Below are 19,478 nucleotides of genomic sequence, written 5' to 3' on the forward strand. Positions count from 1 at the left end.
GCATGAATGCACACAGCCTTTAAAGTATTTTTTATTGTGAGTTAAATGTGAGGAAATCATAAAACACATTTAAAAAAGCTAGATTTAGTTTCTATAAAAATGTTGCATTGCATACCTAATAAATGGCTCCAGCTTTAAAAGTTAGGGGCATATTTAAAGGCACCTAACGTCACCTTGCACCACATTAACGTAATTTATTCTGACTTTAATGTATCCCAGCGAGACCAAAATCCCAGTGCCGTATTTACAGGGTGGTACAATGCATGCATTGTGCCACCCTTTGCTCCACATTATGCCTGCACCAGGTATAATGTATGCAAAGGGGGCATTCGCCCATTATGGGAGCTGGAAAAATGGCATAAGGAAATCTATGAGATTTCCTTATGCCATTTTTTATGGCACTTTTTAACACCTGCTCAAAAGCAGGCGTTAAAAGGAGCCTTCCATTCTTTAGAATGGGGCCCTATGTACTCTGCAGGAGTAGCACCAATATTTTGGCGCTACTCCTGCAGAGTACATCAATAGCGTCATGAAAGATGACACTATTTCCCCCTACCGTGCGCCATGGTGCACTGTATTTTAAATATGGCGCACACCTGTGGCAGCAGGGGTGTACTAAGGGGTGCAGCAGCAGCGCCACTTTCCATGAATCTGCCCCTTAGTTCATTAATACATATTTTAAAATGTAAAACATTTTAAAGTGCACAGAATGAGGCTGCTTTTTTAAAACACAATGAAAACTGTTATAAACCACACAACATTGTAACATAAACAAATGGAAAGGCGTGTTTCCGGGGATGGATTTGTTTCACCAATCTGTAGCACCACAGGTAAAACATATTTTCATGTAAATACTCAGCATTCTGCACAAGAAAGCGATTCATTCTATTGCTTTCTTCTCCAACAGGAGGCCTCTCAGAACAAACACATTATCTGACTCAGGTGAGCAATGTAGCTCCTCATTAGAACTCTGCGAAAGTTGTTATGGGACGAAAGCGTACTGATATGTGGGTTGATACTGTATGGAGGCTTGTGTAAGGTACTAGCTATGAATCTCTGGGGTACGTATCAGCCAGCTAGAAGCCAATCAAAATGCAGCATTTTGGTAGTGTACAGCTGATTAATTCACAATGCAAAATTCAGCATGATAATAGGCAAGGAAGAACAGGTATAGTATTAAATCTTTTTTTATTCCATCCTGCATTCGCTGTTGTCAGACCCTATTCAGTGTACTTTCTGCTAACTCACTTGCTTTTCTTATATCTGTCTTTAACTATGAATCTTTCTTATGTGTGTAATTATTTATTTTGCAGCAATAACGTTTCGATCAAAAATGTTGCACATAGGTACATAGGTAACACAGGAGGAGAATAACATAGTTAAAATAGGATAAATTATGTCCTTGTGTGAATATGATAGTTGTTACATGTCCTAGCTAATTCAACACATATATCCACACCTGAGGGTAAAAGTCATCATTCATGTCTGTTCTAGTTGCAGCACACTTTGCAGTGTGATTTTGATCTCTAGGAGGAAATGAATGGTCTGGATTTTGGGTGGTCCGGCACCTGGACGGTAGAGGGCACAGACATGATATAGTGTCGATTTTTTATTGCTAGAAGGTTATGATTAGTGGATCTAGGGCTTCTAGTCAGTATGTAGCATGCTAAAGTGTCAGAGAGTTAGGAAGGGCCAGGCAATCACTAATTTGAATGTCTGCTTTATCTGTTTCTATATGGTCCTGGGCTTGGAACTGAGACAGCCAGCTTGGTGACTGTATGGTGAGGTGGGTGTCTGCCTATGTAGCTTGAAGAAAGTCTTAGGAGCAAAGTTTAGAACCTTCGCTGTAGTGTGTTAGAGTACTGGAATATGTCTAGAAGAAGTCTGTTGCAGTAGACCAGCCTACTGAATACCCATGAGTTAATGAGTGCTGTGACCTCGCGGAATGCTGTAAGTGAATGCATAATGTGTATGTTCAGTAGTTGAAAGTATGCTGCAGTAGCTGTGTTTGTAATAAAATAACCCATACTCTTGGAAGGGCTGAAGAGAACCACAAGGTGTTTAGCTAATGAGGTGATATGATAAGCAGAGTGAGGAGGTGTTGTTGCTAAGAAAGGTGTTTTACAATGAAAAAAAGAAGGCTGCGAGGACCCAGCATTGTGGCCCTACCACTGGGAGTTGGGTGGGTGCAGACCTTGCTGTCTCATGTAGCTGTATATGAGAGACTAGGGCACTGGGTCATTGATGCTATGTCTACAAAGGAGAGAAGACTAGTATGATCAACAATGACAAAGGTAGAGGAGATGTTCAAAAGTATGGAGAAGGAAGAGTTGGTTGAAGTTTGCAGAGGTGAGGCAGCTGGATGCGTGTGGTTGTGCTGTACTATCGCCATGGGACAGAGTAAGCACAAACTTGACTTGAGGGGGTTGAATACATTGTTTGATGAGAGGTAGTGTGAGATGTGCCTAGATGTCTTGGAGATAAAAGGAAGTTGAGACACTGGGCTATGGTTGGCAAATGATAGATCCACAGTCGATTTTTTGGCAGATGGTAGATCAGCAATGGGTATTTAAGGAGAGGAATGACCGAAGCATGTTTATTTTTAACTAAACAACATGAGGGAAGTAACCACTGCCGGTCTAGCCCCCATGTTATCATTCTTTGTAAGCTCAATTTTTAATTCCGTTCCCAATTCTGTTTCATGGAATAATCTTTAAATATAACCACACATTTCCTCCATATCTCCTAACTTCCTACAATTTTATATCCCTTCTCCTACTGCCTCCCAGTTGCATCTTGTTCCCCTTCACCATGTGCCTCTTATCAATGTAGATATTTTTGGTCTCCCTGTATCTGGACTTTGGAACTCTCTTCTCTTTTGTCTTCATTGTGCTTTCTTGTTGAACCTATATCAGCCCTGGAATCTCATCACTTTCATGAGATGTTGTCCGCCATTGCCATACTCGTTCCTTCTGTGCCCTTGTATCAACTGGCTTTATTATTTTCTGTACAGAACTTAGGCGTCAGCACTATATAAATAAAATAAAACTAAATGAAATTAAATGAAAATGAATAGAACACAAAACTCCTCTTCTTGAGTGTAGCTTTTATTTAACTCGTTCACTGTATTAACTGTTGGAGCTTGCATGTGGTCAGAATCAGCATTGAATAAAAGAACATATCCCCATGTGTCTCAGCTGATGAATGTGTGGCACAAGACCAATGTGTTGACATAATGATTGTCGATTGAAGTTCTGGCATCTGAGATGTCGACAGGAGGATCTGGTGTGCTCCTTAGAAACATTCTGGAAAAAAAGATTCGATTTTTTGTGAATAAAAACACAAGCTAGCTCTACATATAAATCTACCCAACTTGCTTTAAAGTTGTTGAACTTCCAACGACACACATGTACTAAAATACGTTAAATATAGGCACTATACATAAACAGTGGAAGACATATTAAAAATACCAATCCGTTTCATGATGACACAGTCTCTGTAGATTGCAAAATAGCAGCCAGATCACATCACTTGCAGAAAGGACATTGATATGTAGCCTATTTTTTACAGTTTCGGAACACATAGTTCAGAAATGGACTTCATTTAGAGTTTGACATGACATGAAAATCCTCCTATTTGTAGGAATCTACAGAGACGGAGTTGAGTCCATCTGCTGATTTTTCTCCACAATAGTATATTCATCTTAAGGTGGAGGAAATCCAGCTAGTGGATTGTAACTTTGTATTAAAAGAATCCTAGAAAAGATGAAGGATTTTAGGTTCCCTCCAAACTCTAAAGTAGGCACCAAAAAATTAATTGTAGATGTAGGTTGCATGGTAGCTTCACATTTTAGGATTAGAGTCCAGTGGAATGTTCATTGGGTTGCATGTCCATGCTGTGGGCAATTCTCACTCTCCTTCAAACCCAGCGATAACAGACAATCCTTGGTAATGGTACATATTGATTAGTGAAATACAATATACTCTGGTTTTCTCCGTAAAGTCAAAGATAGATTACAGAGACCTCAAAACCAGCATGTGAGATGGTATCTGTTAGAAATAGGGTCTTTGGTTGGCAGTCAGGTTACCCCCTGTCCATGCAAGGACCATCAGTCTAGTCAGGGTAAAAGAGGATCACTCTTGGTTAACTCCCGCTCACCCCTTTGGTAGCTTGGCACGAGTTGGCAGGCTTAACTTCAGAGACCAGGTACAAAGTATTTGTATCAACACACACAGTAATATAGTAAAACACAACTAAATGACTCAACACAGCTTTAGAAAAATAGCCAATATTTATTTAAACAAATCACGACCAAAACATAAAAAATCCGACATACACAAGTCAGGTTATGAATTTTTGAAGATTAAACTCAAAAATAGTGCTGAGAAACACAAATGCTTCGATGAAGTGATAACATGGCATCGTGACAGAGTCGTTCCCAAAAATCTGACCCCATTGGCGCCCGGTACGGAGTCACGCAGACCCCCAGGTACAGTACCTTAGTAAACTGTGAGAACAAGTCAGTGCACAAAGTCGGGGATCGCGGCTTCGCTGAATATGAGGCACGTCGGTTCTGGTGATGCGGGGCACAAGAGCGGAGGCGTCACGAAGAGGCATCGGGTCCTTGCTGCGGAGCGATGGAGATGAGGCGGCATCAGTGCAAAGCGTTTAATCCGCGCACTTCGGGCAGAGTCAGTCACGACGTGGTGCAGCAACTTCCATGGAGTCATGGACTTCGGCAGGTCTGCAGGGGCGTCGAGCCGGCGAGGGCTGTCGCATTCTAGCGAAGACCACAGAGTCTGTTGCAGGTGGTGTCACTGTATCGGCATCGGCATTGGTCCGGAGTTGTCCAAGGTCAGTTTTCTTGGATTTTCACCAGCTTCTCCTTTCAAGGGCCCAGGGACTTGATAGGGTACCACTTGTCAGGGCAGGAGTCTCAGCAGAGAGTCTAGGTGCTGGTAGGGGAAGTCTTTGATGGCCCTGAGACTTCAGAACAGGGGTCCAAGCCCTTAGAGGTTCTTCTCAAGCAGGAATATACCACAAAGTCTAGTCTTTGTCCCTTTCACAAGCAGAAGCAGCAACTGCAGGTTAGCTCCACAGAGCACAGTCACAAGCAGGGCAGCACTTCTCCTCAGCTCTTCTCCTTGGCAGAGGTTCCTCTTTATCCAGAAGTGATATGATTTGCAGGGGTTTTGGGTGCTCTTCTTATACCCCTTTCTGCCTTTGACGTAGGCCTACTTCAAAGAGAAGAATCTGTTTTTTCAAGATCCTGCCTTTCCCAGGCCAGGCCCCAGACACACACCAGGGGGTTGGAGATTGCATTGTGTGAGGGCAGGCACAGCCCTTTCAGGTGTAAGTGACCACTCCTTCCCTCCCTCCTAGCAAAAATGGCTCATCAGGATAGGCAGGCTACACGCCACCTCCCTTTGTGTCGCTGTCTAGAGAGAGAGGTGCAAACAGCCCAACTGTCAGACTGACCCAGACAGGGAATCCACAACAGGCAGAGTCACAGCAAGCAAGAAAATGCCAAATTTATAAACATGGCATTTTCAAACACGCTATCTAAAAACCAACTTCACTAAAAGATGTATTTTTAAATTGTGAGCTCAGACACCGTAAACTCCACATTTCTATCTGCTCCCTAAGGGAATCTGCACTTTAATAATATTCAAAGGCAGTCCCCATGTTAACCTATGAGAGAGATAGGCCTTTGCAACAGTGAAACCTGAATTTGACAGTATTTCACTGTTAGGACCTGTAAAACCCATAAGTACATGTCCCGCCTTGAACATACACTGAACACTGCCCATGGGGCTATCTAGGGCCTACCTCAGGGTTGCCTTACATTTATAAAAAGGGAAGGTTTAGGCCTGGCAAGTGGGTGCACTTGCCAAGTTGAATTGGCAGTTTAAAATTGCACACACACACACTGCAGTGGAAGGTTTGAGCCATTTTTACCGGGCTACTAATGTGGGTGGCACAACCAGTGCTGCAGGCCCACTAGTGGTATTTGATTAACAGTTCCTGGGCACTTCTATTGCAGTTTACTGGGGACTTACTAGTAAATCAAACTTGCTAATCAGGAATAAATCAATCAACAATACAATTTACACAGAGAGCATATGCACTTTAGCACTGGTTAGCAGTGGTAAAGTGCCCAGAGTCCTAAAGCCAACAAAAACAGGTCAGAAAAAAAGAAGGCAAAAAGATTGGGGATGTCCCGGCAAAAAGGGCCAAGTCCAACAGTATCTTAATCTAACAAAAGAAACCATAGGATAGCGGTGCTGATATTGCTCTACTGGCAGAGTCAAAAATGAAATGTAAACTATTGTGCGCTATTCACAAGGCCTATTAAAGAAAGGTCAGGGCTACCTCTAAAAATTGGCATTTCATAATACCCAACAAATGACCTCAGATTGGCCACATCTTCCCGATCTAGCAAAAAGGGTCTACAATATTTGTCATCTATAAGGTCCCAAACTCTAGAACAGACAGACTGACTCCCCACATCAGGGTTGAAATGAGAGGCCTACCTTTCAGAAAAGGTTTGAAAAGAGAACTGTTGAAACTGACATTCACTTTAAACTCACTCATGTGTTTATACTATGAGAAATGTTGGATAGAGATCTCTTGCACTTAGCTACACTCCATGGGTCATGCAAGTTTGCTTGTCAAAATCAATTCAAACTAATTAACAATGTTGTCTAGGCACAGGGCAAGACTTTTGTACCTTACAAAACTCTGTGAATAAACGGATGATGAGGCTTCTAGAAACCACAGGTAATCAAAGAAAGCACCTCTCAAACACCGAGGGGAACAGTTTAAAAAAAAAAAAAAAAAAAAAAAATGTTCCCCATGTTCGGATATGTTTAGTCACCAATCAACAACCATTCCTCACTTCACTTTTATATTCATCCACCTTATACCACAATGACAAGCTGTTTTATTTCCAGAGCTTAATTTCTTTATAGTAGGCTTAAACAGCAGAGGGGTTTCTGAACGTATTGCAAAGTAATTCAAGTAGGCACAGGATTGGCCAAGTGCTTTACTTTGAATATGCAATCTTAAATCATTTCCATTGTAGCTTTGAAGTGAAGATAACACCGATATTGGGACACAGTGTTTTTACTCATAAATTATACATAATTTCTTTAATCGAGAAGGGACATTAAAGATATAAGGAACTACCCAGCTGGACTGTAAATAATTCATTGATACCGTCATACGTCAGAGCAGGATCAAGTAATTAGGTCCTTGATTTGATTAAAGGAAGAGGTCCGTCTTCCATGTTTATGTATTGTGTTTTTTAGCCACTATTGAATTGGTCGGAGGTGTCAGTTTTTGATGATAGCGAATATGTAGTGCGTGGACTATAGTTGGTAATATTTGTGACCAATTAATACCAGGTTAGTTAGGCACCGACCTCTTTTGCAGAACCATCTGAGAAACCAAGGGCAGGCTCTAGAGGTAAATATTGCTTACTTACTGTCAAGGAAAGGTGTTTTAGGACTCGTATAGGGTACTTTTTGTATTAAAAACTCTTAAAAAGGTTTAGAACGTGACCTGGACAGTCCTTATATCTTAGCAAACATAGAAAAAATAGGGGATCAGAGAAAATGTTATCACAAAGGCCTTCTAGTTGTAGGATGTTGAGTTAGTGTAGGTAAGCAGTATTATTTATAGTTCGTAAGTTTCACAAACGATGTGAAGAGTGATATTGTTATGTAGCCCTATATTTATAGGCAAGGCAAGGCTCTACACAGCCAAGGAACCCCGTACATTAACCACTGCCTCAACTTCCACCAACCATTGAGATCTGCATCCCTTTCAATTGCCCATACTCTGCCACTCCCCACATCTACTAAAGCAAAAGTGAAGTACGCTCCTTCTCTCACATCGCAGCAAAAACCTGGAATAACCTCCCAACACACCTCTGAACCATCACCTCACTTCCGGAATGCCAAATGGCCCTCAAAACCTGCCTGTTCGAATGAGGCTCCAGGACCTGCAAGTACCTGGATACCCTATTGCATGATCAGCCGTGGTTTATAAAGCCTAATTGATTGATTGATTGATTGATAGATGTTCATTGTGGAACAGGCATACAACTATTTAAATGAATTGAGGTGAGGATTAAGTATGGGAATTAAGAGAAGGATACAATTATGTTGATATATATACACCTGTTATGAAATATCATATATACTATTTTTTTTAAGTGTAGACAATTCCTTCACTGATGGAATATTTGGAGAAAATTCTATAAATTCTTGAATTCCCCCGCTGTTTCTTCAGATCATGGGAGGTAAGTGTCCCAGGAAGAGAATCATGTGAGACAGCTACAAATCAACCTATAAGCGATAGTTAAGAGGCAGATTTGATGCTGTTGTTGCCACCCTTTAGAACGGTGGTTTATGGGGCAAATAGATACCTCATTCAATTATTAGGCTAGAGTGGGGCCAGAGGGTGGGATGAAAAGGGAAAGAGGGTGTTTTGTAGAATGAATGTGTTTCAGCTTGAATAGAAATTTATGACGGGAGAATGAAATGTGGTCAGGTGGATGATTTTCACACTTTATGGAAATTCCTAATGGCACAGGAATTTACAAGAGTGATATGACAAGAGAAGGATGATAGGTGCACGGAATTTTGGGAAACTGGTTGACCGTGGGGACTATTCAGAGCAATGTTGTTAGAAATGGGGTTTTTGGTTGGCAGTCAGGTTACCCCCTGTCCAAGCAAAAGCCCTCACTCTAGTCAGGGTAAGTCGCACACAATCCAAGATTATCCTGTGCCCAACCTCTGGTAGCTTGGCACGAGCAGTCAGGCTTAACTTAGAAGGCAATGTGTAAAGTATTTGTGCAATAAATCATACAATACCACCATATAGCACCACAAAAATACACCACACAGTGTTTAGAAAAATATATAATATTTATCTGGATAATTGTAGGTCAAAAAGAATAAAGGTTGCAATGGGAAATTGTAGGGATATCACTGAAAAGTGATAAACAGTGTCTTAAGTCTTTAGAATATAAACAAAGTCTCTTTCAAGCACAAGTACCTGGTTTGGAGTGGAAAAATCTCCTCAGAGGGCCACAAAAGAAGAGGTGCGTGGAAAAAGGGTGTGTGCGTCGATTTCTCCCCAGCACACACGGACTTGCGTTGTTATTTTCCACGCGGGGAAGTCGTGCATCGTTTTCCGGCGCGCGGACAGTCTCTTTTCGTGGATCGCAGGGATTACCAGATGTCCCGGGTCTGTGCGTGGATTTTCCTGCTTGTTTTCCAGCTGCGCGGCGTTCTGCGGGGCTGCGCGTCGAAATTACGATCTCACGGCAGGCGTCGCATCGATTTCTCCTCTAGAGGTCTGGCGGCGGTGTCCTTGCGAAGCCGTGCGTCGGATTTTCGGTCGTCCCAAGAGCGTTGCGTCGACCAGCGTCGGTGTGCGGCGTTTTTCTCGCTGCGGAACAAGCTGTGCGTCGAAATTTTCGGCGCACGGAGCGTCCAAGTGAAAGAGAGAAGTCTTTTTGGTCCTGAGACTTCAGGGAACAGGAGGCAAGCTCTATCCAAGCCCTTGGAGAGCACTTTCACAGCCAGCCAAGAGTTCAGCAAGGCAGCAGGCCAACAGCAAGACAGCAGTCCTTTGTAGAAAGCAGACAGGTGAGTCCTTTGAGCAGCCAGGCAGTTCTTCTTGGCAGGATGTAGTTTCTGGTTCAGGTTTCTTCTCCAGCAAGTGTCTGATGAGGTAGGGCAGAGGCCCTGTTTTATACCCAAATGTGCCTTTGAAGTGGGGGAGACTTCTAAGAGTGGCTAAGAAGTGCACCAGGTCCCCTTTCAGTTCAATCCTGTCTGCCAGGGTCCCAGTAGGGGGTGTGGCAGTCCTTTGTGTGAGAGCAGGCCCTCCACCCTCCCAGCCCCGGAAGACCCATTCAAAATGCAGATGTATGCAAGTGAGGCTGAGTACCCTGTGTTTGGGGTGTGTCTGAGTGAATGCACAAGGAGCTGTCAACCAAGCCCAGCCATACGTGGATTGTAAGGCACAGAAGGATTTAAGTGCAAAGAAATGCTCACTTTCTAAAAGTGGCATTTCTAGAATAGTAATATTAAATCCGACTTCACCAGTCAGCAGGACTCTGTATTACCATTCTGGCCATACTAAATATGACCTTCCTGCTCCTTTCAGATCAGCAGCTGCCACTTCAACAGTGTATGAGGGCAGCCCCAATGTTAGCCTATGAAGGGAGCAGGCCTCACAGTAGTGTAAAAACGAATTTAGGAGTTTTACACTACCAGGACATATAACTACACAGGTACATGTCCTGCCTTTTACCGACACAGCACCCTGCTCTAGGGGTTACCTAGGGCACACATTAAGGGTGACTTATATGTAGAAAAAGGGGAGTTCTAGGCTTGGCAAGTACTTTTAAATGCCAAGTCGAGGTGGCAGTGAAACTGCACACACAGGCCTTGCAATGGCAGGCCTGAGACAAGGAAAAGGGGCTACTTAAGTGGGTGGCACAACCAGTGCTGCTGGCCCACTAGTAGCATTTAATTTACCAGCCCTATGCACATAAAGTGCACCTTACTAGGGACTTATAAGTAAATTAATAGTCCAATCAGGTATGATTCAAGGTTACCATGTTTTAAGGGAGAGAGCATATGCACTTTAGCACTGGTTAGCAGTGGTAAAGTGCGCAGAGTCTAAAAACCAGCAAAAACAGTGTCCACAAAGTGGAGGGAGGCAGGCAAAAAGTTAGGGGTGACTACCCTAAGGCTGTCAGGTCTAACAAATGTCAATACAAAATGCTATAGAATTGACATAACGGAATTTCATATTAATAGTTGTGTTTGAATGTTTTTTTAAAGATGAACATTAATATATAAATATATTAATGTTAAATAATAATATTAATTACATTGTATTTGTGTTTTTTGTAATTATGTTAATTATTTAAACAATGTTGACCGGCACAATATCAATTTGCTGTGTTCTGTACAAGGTGTTTTTTTGGCCACTGAAACACATCGACGATTAGAAATGGTGGCATAATCTAGCAGCACTGCACAATTGTATAAGAACAATCAACTCAGGATTGCACAGTGTTTTAGATGTTGTTTGTTTTTATGTGATTTTTTTATGTTGTCTGAAATTGAACAAGGGGAAGAATTTCATGAATTAAAATAAATATTTAACTGTTAGTTTTGGAATTTTATGCGGTTTGATTCACAGTGCTTTTAGAATACACAGCCCTGTAAGCCTGTTATAAGGAGTATGAATATAATGGAACAGTAAAGTGAGGAACAATTGTTATTTTCTGACTAAAGACTATACTAACCAGTGGAGTATATGTTTTTTTGGAGGTTTCTAATAATACAGAGATGCATAGTGGCAGAGCAATATTCATGGAGCTCCCAGTCATGCCAGTAATGTCGTAAGAGACAGCTCTATATTTCGGATAAAGTCTCAGACTATTTCAATATGGCATAATTTCTTACACACTTACCATCTGTTATGAAAGGGCAGAAATCAGAGCATTTAGTTTAAGTCAAACATAAGTACAAGAGTGACTAAACAAAAACATAAAGCCTGGGCCAGACATGAGTATTAATAGGCTAGGGACTTTAAGGCCTACCTTGACTGAGTCTAGAAAAGTCACTGTCATAATAGGCATCCAAGGACCACCCACTCCAGAAAGCAAAGAAATGATAATTGAAGACATGAATGGTTTGGTTAATGGAGTGGCACTAGAGAAGCATACAAATCTGGACATAATGATGGGAAGCTGAGATCGAAGGTGTGGCTAGCTCGCTGGCTGAAACATCAACCCAGTATCTAAAAATGTAACGTGGTGTTTTCAAAAGGATTCCCAACCCCTACTTGTCCTAACACATGATTCGACCATCCAACATCCAGGATGATTTATTTCTTACTTCAGATTAAAAATGATTCCAGTTAGTGATGATTCACTATAAAGGTTCCTTACTCTTTTAATGCCACATACCTGTGATCCTTCTAACAGTATTACAGCAATAGCCTGCTGATGCAAAATACTGAACCTTCACCCTGTAACTGTGAAAAGGTAAGGTCACCAGGCTCAATTCCTTCCTGGATCCCAACACACTGTCAATTAGATGTACTGTCCTTCTGGTTTTTGGTTGCAAATATCAATCACGTCACATGGATAAATTGGAAAAGTCTTTTATGATTAAAAGATACATTACCTTCATCTGGATGGTGTGGTGGTGGTGGTGGTGGTGGAGGAGAAGACTTAGGTTCGAAACACCAGATCACATTAGGAATACTAGAGTCGAAACAGCATCCATTGCTTCTGCATTCAGCAGGAGAGATGCCTGGAGGGCCACAGTTTTTTCGTTGTCTTGGATAAATAGAGCATTTTCCACCATCTTTAACAAACAAAAAATGAGGAATATTTGGTAATTGATACATGAAAGTATTTCCCTCTTGTTCTCTCAATTAATAATTTTTATTCCAATCCCTCTCGCCTCTCACATTCTAGATCACTTGTAGTTTATCTATATATCTGAATTAAAATGGAAATTTGAATCATCAATATTTTGCTTGACATTTCAATTGGAACTGCCAACTAAAATCAAACGGATAGCTGAAGCTCTCACCAAGCATGGTCACCTCTGAAATTGAAAACCAAAGTTCAATCATTTAATTTACAAAAGTAGAGTACGAGAGCACAGGCATTTATCTCATCCAGGATGATGTTGCAACAAACTTTGCATTACCCCAGGTGGGAAGTGCCTCCTATTTCACCTTTTCATCAAGAAAATGAGGTATAACATGCAGAGATGCTTTTAACACATCAAATCCAAGCTTCTTTTGCATTTATTTTTCTGAGGCTTTGACCCTAATAGATTTCAGCAGGGTTGTGCTGGAAACTTTCAGAGGGCAACTGTGAGGCGTGATAATTATTACACAACTCGTAATTCCAATCCCTGTGAAAACAAGTGTTTGCACAGGGATTGAAATTTAGCTCTTATCTTGTAATGAGGGCCTTGGACATAAACACAGAGAATTACCAGAAGTTGTTTTGTGATAAAAAAAAGTGAAATAACAGAAAAGGGAATTATGGAAGCAACTGTAATATACTGAAGGATGAAAAGGTGCAACAGTAATTCATTAATGTTGATATTTATTTACATTAAATGTTGCCTGTGAAATAGCAATGTATTTAGACGCTGAGAGATGCCCTCATACAAGTAATGAAGTAGGTGAGTGGGTACTGTCAGTGGGAAAGGGTAACTACATGAGATGTGGAGAGTGTTGCAGAGACAGGTATGAAGAACGATGAGGTAGATTAGAAGGTAGCTGGACGGACAACACATCCACATAAGGCGAGGTGGTGCTAAAGGTTTGTTGCAACACTGATTGTCTAGTTCTTCACGACTGTGAGTAGGTTGGGTGAGATCCTGAAATTTGCTTTGAAGCTTGTCCTCTGTCCAGCATTGAATATGCTTTACAAATCATAAAGAGAGAAGAGGTGAAGAGATGAGTGCTCTCGGCTCAAACTGCTGAGTTTGGAATTCGGAAACCAGGTTTGCAGAGGCATAGCTTCAGGGGGGTGGAGGGTTACACCCCCCTAATAAATGTATTATTTATTTATGAAATAATTGGGTATAGGAGCTTTCAGTCAGGTATGGTAAGATGTCTGTCGGATTTCACCTGGGATTTTTACATAGTCACTCAGAGAAAAACACACTTACACTCTTCTGTTTAAAAAGGTTTTAAAACATGGGTATTTTACAAAATACTGTGTTTTCAGTACCCCTCACAATCTGCACTCCATTGCCTTCCCTTGGCACTTAAGCCACCCCCATGTGCTACTTCTCATATAATGACTAAAATGATAGGCCAATGTGATTGTTGAAAAATCTGAAGCTCACCCAACCATCCCCTCACCCCGAGTCTTACTGACCAATCTATGCCCCTGCAGGTTTGCATTCCAGTGTTCACTCAAATTCCCTTGATTCTGTGCAAATGACTTAATGTCCCTATGCCTAAAAAAATAAAGTTTACTAATTAATATGACCTTGTGTTATGTATATTAGCTCTCATGTAAATTGTTCTAATGCTCTTGGGCCACGCTTGTGCTATGTAAAACTCCAAAAAACAGATAGGCACAAGGTAAGCATGGGAGAGAGCCTAGGTGCTGAGGCCTGACACTGTGAAGGGCTTTTGGCTCTGTATAGTAGTATTGAGGACTGCGGCTGGAGCCATTCTGATTGGCCCGTGTATGCCTGATATGGTTAGTTCATCGTCCATAATGGAAGACTTCTGCAAAGTGTAAGTGAGGTAAAGAGGGACTATAAACAATTCATACAGAATTACTGAAATAGTAAAGGCTGCTGAAATACACACCAGATCATCATTCAATGCTGGGGCCCTCATTACGAGTGGCTCGTTAATTTGTGTGATATTTATCGCACCTGATAACATCCGATTCCATTGAGTCGGAATTTATCAGCTGTGATTCCTTCCACCCAGTTATACGTTTTTGGGGAATAAAATGCTGATTTTGATGTTTACTGCACCAAAGTCCTCATGTTCTGATAAATTCTAGACAATTTTCACCCGATAAACTTAGGCAGGTTCGAAACATTGATATTTATTGCATAACTCATAATTGCGATATATGTGGGAACAGCAGTTACAGCACATAGCACAATTAACCTGGCCATTCTTAATGTGGGCCTTGACTGGTAAATGTTAGATAGAGGAATTCAACATTTTGATCAATTGATACCGGAAGCATCATTCTTACTGCAAAGTACATGGATACATCTCCTTTTTCATATTTTTCTCCAAATACCTATTTAGCTTAAGAAAAGGAAAATTCTGTATACGTTGCTGATGTGAAGACAATATAGATCTTAGTTGATAAATACAAGCTGTGTTGCCCATGCTGTTAGTGGCTATTGAAAGACAACTGTTGGGTTATATGCAGTTTGATCAAGAAACTAAGGGGCATATTTACAAGAAAGTGGTATCATAGATGATGCACCACTTTTCTTGTGCCCCCCCCTTACCGGCACTAAACGACATCATGGTTGCGCTGTATTTACAGTAAGGAGTACCATGGCGGTCTTTAGCACAATAAGGTCAACATTCTGTGCTCTATAGTGGTGCTTTGCTACACTAGCGTCAAAAATGTTGACACTAGTGCATCAAAGCAGAGGGAGGCCCGTTGAATATGTTGGGTGCGACATTTTAACATTTGCTTAGAGCAGGTGTTAAAAATGATGGAAAAAGTGGCACAGTGAAATGTAAATTTCACTGTGCCATTTTTAGGGGCCTCCCTGCGCCGGAACTCCCCCCTTGCATACGTTATGCCTGACGCAGACCTAATATGGTGCAAGGGTTTACAAAGTAGCACAATGCAAGAATTTCACCACTTCGTAAATATGGCACCACAGAAAAGCCACCTTAGAGCGACCTTAGCTCTGCCCCTAAATGCGTGTCCTCTGAATAGGCAGGAAAGTGTCATCCGAGTATTAAAAAGTAATTGAGGGGCCCATGCTGTGTGTCTGTTGCCACCATCCCTGGTCAACATATCCACCAATTAAACGAGCAGTGTACAGATATATTTGTTCTCTTAGGTTCACTCTAATTAGGATGACTCTTCTCTAGCAACAAGAAGCCAAATCATTTTCTAGTGCACTCTTTTCGAACAAATAATAAGTCCAAAAATGCGAACCTAAAAGCAAAGACGCTTTTCGATGTCCTGCAGCTTAGTACACAGTATTATGTAGAGTCAGAGTGGTGGGTACATCCTGGCGGACGTAGACTGTAAGAACGTTTAATCTGTAATGCTGGAAAAAATATTCTGCAAAAAGAAGATTGTTGCTATTTTTCGGCGACAAAGTCTATTTTTGCATACATTTTTCTCCAAGGTTGTTTAGAGATTTAATGAATTTTCACGACCTTATCCTAACTTTTTCTGAAGTTTCCTATAATTTGCAGAAGCACAGTATTGTCGTTTTGCATGCTTCTTTTGTCTGTATACTCATGCAGTCACATGGGTCAAAGTTTAAGCTGACAGATCTTGCGGTAAGGTTGCAAAAGAGGCTCTAGAGAAGGCAACAGGACACCTGGAAGCAGACATTGTGCGTAAAATGTTTCTCTGTGACGTTACTTTTTGCAGAGCTTTCCTATACGCAGTGGTGTTGAGATGGACAAGATCTAAGGCCAATCCACAAAGTTTGTGTTTTTGAGTTACTCGGGAGTAAGGGGTTCTGTATAAGTAAGCCACGCCTACTGATAGGAAACCCTTTGTGAATCGATCCCTGTTTTATGTAAAGTACCTTTCATGGATTAAAAAATGCATTAGTCTTAAATGATGAATGCGCTTTAAATTGTTGAAAATGTCACAACGTTTACCGATGTGGCAAAGCGAAGTTTGCAAAAAAAGTTACTACTTCACATGGCCCATCGCCCTGTGAAAAGCAAAATGACTGTGTAGAAAAAAATGACCGATGATGCAAGCTCTGCATCTGATGTCACTCTAGAGTCTAGACATATTTAAACATTGCCATCTTTAGAAAATAATTGTAAAAAATTCTGAGGGGGTGCCAATGATTTGTATTTTTCAACTGAGGGTGTGCGGCATAGAAAAGTTTGGAGACCACTGCTGAAGACACTGCACCAATGCAGCCAGAAGAGAAGGCCACGAGCAGAGGCCATCACCAACCCCCAACCCCCACTCCATAAACATTGCTTATTGGAATGCAGTTCTATAAGGTGTCTCTCTGTCCTTTTATGCGAGGCCAATAAGTCATTCTTAAAGGGGCCGCCCTCATTAAAGTACAAATCTTATCCATTTACCCTTTTGCACCATCACCAATCACTAACACTAAGGGATTCAGAATCTGTCTCTTTATGATGACATTCTGTTTGGGTCGTAAGACCTATTGTGACTTAACTAACAATAGTCTCTTAAAAATGTGTGCTCACCTCTGACACATAACCCCCCAATACCTGGAGGATGTGGCTGTTGGTACAGGTAGAAAAATAAAGCCACCATTACTTTTAGAGTCAAAAGGTAAGTTACAAAAGACCCACCCAGAAGCAAATGGCAAAAATTGTATGCTAAGTGTATCTGCACGTTTTCAAGTATTGCGGATTATGGTAGTATGGTTTATGGCAGTTTTGTATGTGTGACAACATAAATTAGTGGAGTCTCACCAATGAAAGGAACAATGTCAGGAGGTGTCTTATTAAGTCTTTACTCGTGTTTGACACCTTATAATATATGTATAGACATCTTTCTCTATATACTTAGGTTCTTCTGCATTGCATTCTAGGTAATAGGAAATACTGTAGTAGACCTGACTAGAATAATACCATACTTTTAGAGATCCTGCTCTGATAATATTGTTCATTGAGGAGGAGGTGGGCTACAGCAAAATCATAGGGGCCCATGCACAATATGGTGAGGGACCCCTAAATTCTCATATATCAAAGATATTTGTCAGTATTCTTCTGATTAAAGGGTACCTGAGATGTGGTGTCCCCCTGCACCATTGGGCCTGCTTGTGCCTGCATTAAACCTATGTGGGGAGGTGGAGCAAAGCACACACAGTTTGCTAGCATTGTAATTGTCATTGAAAGTGGCCATGCTCAGTGCTTAATATGAGCTTGTCGTTGCCAGTGGGGCCCAACAACACTCATTTTGGGGATCAGCACTTACTTTTCCTCATCAGATATTGACCGAGAGCAAGAAAAGGAAAAACACACAAAGGGGACAGAAGTAGGAAGAGCAAGAAAAGGAAAAACACACAAAGGGGACAGAAGTAGGAAGAGCACGATGGAAAAACTAGTCACAAAGGGAGAAAGAAGAACCCGCAAGAGAAAGATAAAGGGGCAGAAAATCTCTGATAGTGGATTAGAGGTAAGAGGCAGATTCCAGACTATGCATTGTGTACATTGACGTTTAATAGCACCGTCTGCGGGCTTCTGAGTAGATCTTTGGGCACCAGCAGTCATTCTTTTACAAACTTAGCACTGGCTATATCTGCTGTTCAAAGGAAGCATCTTGTCTTTTTAAACTGGCAGTTACATTTTATTATCGCAGCACGGATCTGAGACCTACAAAATGGCCGCCCTGGGATGCCTGTCTAATCACACTCTGTCCTGTCGCCATTTACTTGAAATTCCACCGAGGACTGAGAAGAATCAAAAGCTTCCTCGTACGCCTGTTATTAGACCCGTTTTGAGTTGGGGACAAGCTCCCTTGTGAACATAAACTGAAAACAACATTGATTCGATTCCAATTCCAGGACTTAAAAACATGACTTTCTAAACATATTTTTCCTTAAAGATATAGGAACCTAAAAAGTTTTGTAACTCGAAGAATACATCTGAAAAATATTTGTGTGAACCAGCTAGACATCTCAAAGCCAGCCCTCTCTACTGGATGTGTAGCATTTGAGTGAAAAGGTAATTTTGCTTGCAGGTTAAAATCAAGTTCTCACACGACGAGTTGCACCATTGTGCTGTGGGGCCCTCAAATACACAAAACTGTCATTAATTTTCACTCTACACCAATTTGCATGAGTACTAGATGTATTAAAAATATCAAAGTTACAGTGGCCATTCTGAATTTTTGCTTGACAATGTAACAAATAACATCGACGTTTTTGATGCAAGGACAAAATCCAAAATCAAAGAAATACAATTATTCTCACCTGGTGGATGTGCTTCTGTTACAGCGCTGAGCCCTAAAATGAGGGCGATGGCAAGCAAACAAAACACCTTGTATTCCATTGTGACTCCGAACCCTTTGCTCACCAGGAGGAATGTCACACTGGGATGGAAACCTCTTTATAAGGGGACATTATATTCTCTCCTTCTTGTTTGTTTAATATTTCCTGGTGTTTATTGAGGGAGAGGTCGGTGGGGCCTTTGCTCCACCTTTGTATTTTTATGATTGCAGAAGTGTTCCTAAGGTGATGGGCGCGTGCTTGAAGAAGTGGAAATCTACTGCTGAGTTTCCACCCTTGGTCAAGTCGTTCATGGAAGCTGATATATTCGGTGAGTCACTCCACATTCACTCCAATCCCTGGGACAAGTGTGCTCGTTATCTTATTCGGACAAATCAGTACATCTCTCTGTTCGTGTTGATTGGCACCTCCACCCTCGTGTTGTTCACAGTCGTCTCAGCCTAATCGAATTACCTCGCCTAAATTCCCTGGGCAGGGTAACCCTGGCCTTTTTTCTGACACACAAACATACTTCGGAGCCGCCTTTTCAGAAACCCCCACTTCCCTCTGTGTGCTTAAGGTGGCTGACAGCAGACTCCTGCTCACCTGTTCCCAACAGTTCTTTGGAAAGTAGAGTGTTTAGTGCAGTGGTCCCCCATGGTGAAGCTCGTGAGCAACTTATCGGCCACATAACTATAAAATGTTGTTCATCATATGGTCCATATTGCTGTTTCTTGCAATATTATACTG

The 19,478-nt window shown here is 41.5% G+C and overlaps 1 long non-coding RNA gene across 1 annotated transcript; it reads right to left on the reverse strand.

The window, feature by feature from the left end:
* Positions 1 to 3,089: 3,089 nt before the first annotated feature.
* Positions 3,090 to 18,870, reverse strand: LOC138249258 (uncharacterized). The gene is made up of 3 exons (XR_011194811.1): positions 18,714 to 18,870; positions 12,222 to 12,404; positions 3,090 to 3,305 (listed from the first exon to the last, which is right to left on the reverse strand). It is a non-coding gene; the product is annotated as an uncharacterized lncRNA (long non-coding RNA).
* Between the last annotated feature and the right edge of the window lie 608 nt (positions 18,871 to 19,478).

Source organism: Pleurodeles waltl, chromosome 8 (assembly GCF_031143425.1).
Source record: "Pleurodeles waltl isolate 20211129_DDA chromosome 8, aPleWal1.hap1.20221129, whole genome shotgun sequence".
NCBI lineage: Eukaryota > Metazoa > Chordata > Amphibia > Caudata > Salamandridae > Pleurodeles > Pleurodeles waltl.